Below are 6,227 nucleotides of genomic sequence, written 5' to 3'. Positions count from 1 at the left end.
ACTGCTGTACTGAGTCCCATTATAAAGTCATACATATTAATGCATAAAAATACTTCAGCCAGTCCCAACGTTGGTGGGCTTTAGGTGTTTCTCATATTCTAGAGAATGCTGCAGTGAATCTTGTCTCAGGACAAAACTGAAGCAGCGTTGGGGAGAAGGCCTGCGTACTTAGGGTGGGAAGTGAGGAGCAATTACTGCCCACCAATGTGCAGCAGTTACCTCCCTCACCGGCGGGGTGTGTGTTCATCTTTTCCCTGTTGCCAGTCTATTATAATAACTCCTGTTGAGCTGCTCTGTACCAGGTACTTCACATGGTTTGAGTCTCAGAACCACCCACGAGGTTCAGTAATTTACAAGACCGCACAGGAAATCTATCAGTTGGGGACACACCTGGGCGCTCGAGTCACTCAGAGCGTAAAGCCCACAGTCCAGACAACCGTTCTGCTTTAAGCATCGCGTCTTCATTTGTGTGGTGCGCGCTTCAACACTTCACATTTGCCTGTTAGTGTTTCATGAATTGAGTATTTTATCAATTCTCGTTTGTAATGTTTGAATATTGGTTTTTGTATAAAATGTTCTTAGAAGGATCCTAACCATTTGCCAGGTGGTCAACCTTTTCCCACTTTGTAATATCTTTGACCTTTGCCATCTGGAAGCCTTACATTTAAGTGTAATCTGTCTCTGGGTTTTTATGGTTTTTCTTATGTTCTCTTAACGCACACGGTATTCAATGGGTATACATGTACCCTTAGAGAGGAGAAGACGGTGTTCTGTGTACAATCAGGAAGCTCATAAAACCCAAAGATTTTTAAAAGTATGAATGGGAAAACTTTTTTTTTTCTTCTACCCCAAAATAGCACCTGATGATAATGGGGGAAGTATCAATCTGGCCTAAATCAGTTTGTTTCCTATTCAGGGTTAGAAATTTTCTGTAGCATCACTTTTCTGTAAAGGTAAAGTAGAATTTCAAAAAATGGCTCAACTGACTATAGTTTGCAGCCCTCAGAATTGCATTTTGGATATGTGAGAACACATTGTCATTTGACTATTTTATAATACATTTTAATATCATATCTAGTAATCACCTAGAATCCTCAGGACATGGACCAGTTTGGATAAATGCTGTTTCACAAAAGACTGAATTTTGTATTTAATTTTCCCTTAGGTTGTCACGTTATGACAATATTTCCAAAAATGTCTATAGTCATTTTATTAATTGAACTTTGAAAATTAAACCTTTTTTCTAGTTCATCATGAACACTGACTGGTAAAGCCTGAGCAACAATTAACTTTATCTCTTGGGTAAAATCCCCAAAGTTGACTCAATTTCTATTTGTCCTTGATCCCTCATCAGAAAGAAGTGTAATATGCCCGTCTCCAAAATAGCCTATGGAGAGTTACTTTCTGAAAGGCCAAAAGACACATTTCACATTCAGTTGATGTGATCAGTAACCACACGCTTTTATCAGCAGCTTTCAAGGTATTTTCCCCTGTTACCACTTGTCAGTTTATGTATATCCAGACTTCTGTCTTGCTCGTGGTATTTGTTGTGGAGGAATGTCTCACTATATGTAATCATAGCACAAAACAGTTGTGTCATACTTTTATGGGGGAGACTGAGTCTTGATATTTGGAGAGAGATTTCTTTTCTCAAAGTATTGAGTAGGTTTGGTTTGGTTAAGCTCCCCTGGTGGGCAGGAAGATGAGGAAGTTTCCCTATGCTGTTGCTACTTGGCCGCAGCAGAGGTGCGATGGTTCTGTGGTAGTGGTCTAACTTTGCTAGCTCTGGGTACTTCCTAAAAGACAACCAGTCAAAATTAGTTATTTTTGAGTCTATTTGCATATAGTTTTTTTTTTTTTTTTTTGCGGTATGCAGGCCTCTCACTGTTGTGGCCTCTCCCGTTGTGGAGCACAGGCTCCGGACGCACAGGCCTAGTGGCCATGGCTCACGGGCTTAGTTGCTCCGCAGTATGTGGGATCTTCCCGGACCAGGGCACGAACCCGTGTCTCCTGCATCGGCAGGCGGATCTCAACCACTGCGCCACCAGGGAAGCCCTGCATATAGTTTTTAAACAATATAAGCATGTGTAGCATAACTGAAAACTTTAGGATAAATTTAGCTTTTCTAGTAACTTGTGGTTTTACTTTCCTAGAATTGTTCTGCTTAAGGACCGGTGGTAGTACGGTATAGTGGAAAGAGCACATTTTGGGGTAGGAGAAGATCTGGTTTCTTATCCAAGGGTCCAAACTGTGCGCCCCGCCACTCTGCCCCAGCACTGTGGTTTTTTAGCCTCATCATCTAACTTTTCGAATCTCCATTTCCTTATCCAAATCTATAGAACATAACTGACCGAGTCTGTCTCTGATGTTGTGGATTCCTCTAAGGCAGGGTTTCTCAACCTTAGTTCTAGTGACATTTTGGGCTGGATAATTTTTTTTTAAATTTAACACATTGTTTCTATGTAAAAATTTGATATTTTGTTCATCGTGGATTTTTTACTGGAATTTTTTTTTTTGTCTGTGCGACTTGCCGATCTTAGTTCCCCAACCAGGGATCAAACCTGTGCTGCCTGCAGTGGAGGCGCAGAGTCCCAACCACTGGACTGCCAGGGAAGTCCCTACTTGAATTTTTTAATTAAAATATAGTTGATTACAATATTATATTAGTTTCAGGTGTACAACATAGTGATTCAAAAATTTTATAGGTTGTACTCCATTTAAAGTTATTACAACATTTTGGCTGTATTCCCTGTGCTGTACAAGGTATCCTTGTGGCTTCTTTATTTTATACATAGTAGTTTGTATGGGCTGGGTAATTGTGGTGGGCCATCCTGTACACTGAAGAATGTTTACCAGCATCCCTGTACAGATGTATCTGTATCTACAGATGCATTTTGTGTATCTGTATACATTTTGTGTATCTGTGTATATTATGTATCAGATAAACTGAGACATGCTCACCCATTTACATTTTTCTGTACTTAGCCTTTTCTCACTGGCTATACCTGTACATGTTCAGCACCCCTCACCTCAACAACCTCTGCACGAACACACGCTCCATCCCAGAGGTTTCCACAAATGTGCTTTTGTCTTTTATTATTAAAACTAAGTAAAGTACAGAGAATTGGGGAACGACCCCCTCTGTACTGAGTCCCAGCTTCAGCTGAGCTGGGGGCTTTACTGATAGTAAAGTAAGTGCTTGCGTGGCTTTTCTGTCAAACATACGTGGGTTTGCATTCCGGCTCCACGTTTTACGATCGGCATGGCCTTGGCATTGACCTCCCCTGGCCAGTTTCCTCTGTTAAGGTGGGTTTGTCCCTCCACAAAGTAGTTGTGAGCATTAAAGGACTAAGTACCCAAGAAGTGTTGTTTGGTGATGCTGGCACAGAGCAGACACCCAGTGAAGGCCTCCGTTAACGATAACTGAAGGGCTTCATCGTCTGTCTCCTTGCTAGTTTCCTTCTCTGCCGTCAGTGTATCCTGTTTAATCCTCACCTCCCAACACTACACACACACAAACACACTGATTTTTTAAAAAATTTCTTCCCTTTCATGTTTTCTGTGGAAAGTGTGGCTTTTTAAATAGACACAGGAAGTCAGATCATGCCTTTCTTCCAGCTCCGTGAATGAACCAGCCACTATGGGTTTAGTGGAAACTCAGCGTCTGCTTTCATTGCCCAGGGCTACCTCTTTGCTAACCACTTCCCGGCCGGGAATGTTCTGAAAGCCAGATGGGGCCAGAAACATCTCTGGAGAATCTCGACTTGACAGTCCATAAGCAGAGAACACTACCTTCCCAGTTCCAAAGATGTGGTGATTGTCAGAATTGGTGAATTGTCTTGTTTACTAATGTAGAAAGCCTCTCTGAAAGAGTCGTTTTAATAATATCCTTTTCCCTTCAAACAACAACAGTCCCAGAGTAGCATTCTTTTTTTTTTTTTTAAATGCCCCACCCACCTCTTAATTTAGAAAAGTTGAAAGCATAGTGCAATGAACACAGGACCAATCGCTGCAACACTCACCCCCTGCATCTTCACCACGACGCTTCTCGGCACAGGGACCTCCTCTTCCCAGCGGGAAGTCCGTCATCACATCCAAGAGCCCTCCTGTAGGCACTATGGTATTATCAGGTCCAGCGTCCCCCAAACGTCCTGTACAGCTATTTTTCGAATTCAAGATACAATCAAGGATTATATGCTTCATTTGGTTGTCATAATCTGCCTAACGCTTTTTAAATGGTGTAAGTTTTGTTTGAGAATTTGGGGCATTTTACAGCAATACTATACATAAGCGTTTTGCCTGAAGGATAGCTTTTTTAGAGGAATTGGAAGATGGCTCCTTACCAGTCAAGTAATTTTTGATAGACTTGTATCCACATATCCAAAAAAAAAAAAGCAGCATTAAATGTGGCTTTGTATAAATTTATATAAATTTCGGAGAATGTACTTATTAAACTACATCTTTATAAAAGCTACTGGGGCGATCTAGTGATAGGCTCATAAACTTTCTTCCATTAGTATGCAACACACGTCCAGGCATAAGCAGTCCCTATGCTTAACAGCCACAAAAATAAAATCTAGACCAACAAGGACTTACTGTAGAGCTCAGGGAACTCTGCTCGATTTTCTGTAATAACCTACATGGGAAAAGAATTTGAAAAAGAATAGATACATGCATACGTATCACTGAATCACTTGCTGTACACCTGAGACTAACACAACATTGTTAATCAGCTATACTCCAATATAAAATGAAAAAATTTTAAAATTATTTTTTAAAAACCAGATGAGGAGATCTCTACTTTAAGTCGCTACGTTTTAATGGCACGTAAGTGTGTGTCCCGCGCATAATTGGTCTATACACCCTCCACACACAGTGATGAGATCTGGTCACACTCACCAGGAGTGGTTGTCTGGCTGGAATTCCTCTGCCCAGCAGTCCTGGGTCCTCAGGAGGGGGCAACGTCTTCACAGCACTAACCAGGCCTCTCAGTTGACGGCATGTGATTAAAGAGTTCGCAGGATACAGGACACAAAGCCCCATGCCCTTCTCCACCGTCCTTGCTGAAGTCTTGCTTCCTGGGCAGGGCGGGAAGCCCCCAGCAGATGTGCGGACACACGTCTCCCTGTGTCAAAGAGGCCGGAGAAGACTTGTGATGGGTGCCCTCCTGAGGACAAAAGTATGCCCTGGAGTGAGCTCTGTAAGAGCTCGGCCACTTCCATTCAAGCCAGGGGTAGAGTGCAGGGGGCTGCAGCTCCCAGAAGAGTACACACACACACACACACACACATACACACACACCACCACCGCCACCGCCACCGCCACCGCCACCGCCGCCGCCGCCGCCGCCACCGCCCGCCGCACCTCCATGGCCCTGCCCTGTATTTTCCCTGCCCAAGCCTCCCCGGGAATCTTGGCCAAACTTCCTGACAACATCCATTAGCTCCCCCTAGGGAGCTCCCTTTATGTCTCTCCTGTTGTATTTAAAGCATTTATAGTGATCTCTTTATATTTCTTTCTCCTACTGCACTGTGTACTCCTTGAGGACAGTAACAGTTTCTTAATCCCATCTGTGTCCCCAGAGCTTAGCATAGAGTCTGATACATAGATGAGATGTTAACTAAATGAAGAAATGAAATAATTAATGGACAGTTGCTGGCCAGATCCCACTTTCTTTTCAATTAAAAACATCTGTTGGGCTTCCCTGGTGGCGCAGTGGTTGAGAGTCCGCCTGCCGATGCAGGGGTCACGGGTTCGTGCCCTGGTCCGGGAAGATCCCACATGCCGCGGAGCGGCTGGGCCCGTGAGCCATGGCCGCTGGGCCTGCGCGTCCGGAGCCTGTGCTCCGCAACGGGAGAGGCCACAGCAGTGAGAGGCCCGCATATAGCAAAAAAAAACAAACAAACAAACAAACATCTGTTTATTTATTTAGGCTGCCCCTGTCTTAGTTGTGGCACATGGGATCTTTAGTTGTGGCATGTGGGTTCTAGTTCCCTGACCAGGGATCAAACCCGGGCCCCAACCCAGGCCCCCTGCATTGGGAGACCGGAGTCCTACCCACCGGACCACTGGGGAAGTCCCAGATCCCACATTCTTGAGAAGGAAAACCATGCCCCATTCTAGAAACCATAGTGTCTGTATTCATTTCCTGAGGCTGGTGTAACTAGTAAACATAAACTGGGTGGCTTAAAACAACAGAAATTTATTCTCTTATAGATCTGGAGGCC

At 43.8% G+C, this 6,227-nt stretch overlaps 1 protein-coding gene across 1 annotated transcript in view; it reads right to left on the bottom strand.

The window, feature by feature from the left end:
- Nucleotides 1-6,227, bottom strand: part of TEX26 (testis expressed 26) — a 188,925-nt gene that overhangs the window by 25,317 nt on the left and 157,381 nt on the right. Inside the window, exons 22-23 of the mRNA XM_067016805.1 lie at nucleotides 4,900-5,125; nucleotides 4,023-4,159 (exon numbers count right to left, since the gene is read on the bottom strand). The gene's annotated coding sequence lies outside the window, so the exon portion shown is untranslated. The remainder of the gene's footprint in view (nucleotides 1-4,022; nucleotides 4,160-4,899; nucleotides 5,126-6,227) is intronic.

The sequence above is a fragment of the Kogia breviceps genome, chromosome 16 (genome assembly GCF_026419965.1).
Source record: "Kogia breviceps isolate mKogBre1 chromosome 16, mKogBre1 haplotype 1, whole genome shotgun sequence".
Taxonomy (NCBI): Eukaryota; Metazoa; Chordata; class Mammalia; order Artiodactyla; family Physeteridae; genus Kogia; species Kogia breviceps.
This window is presented reverse-complemented; position numbering and strand designations above follow the sequence as displayed.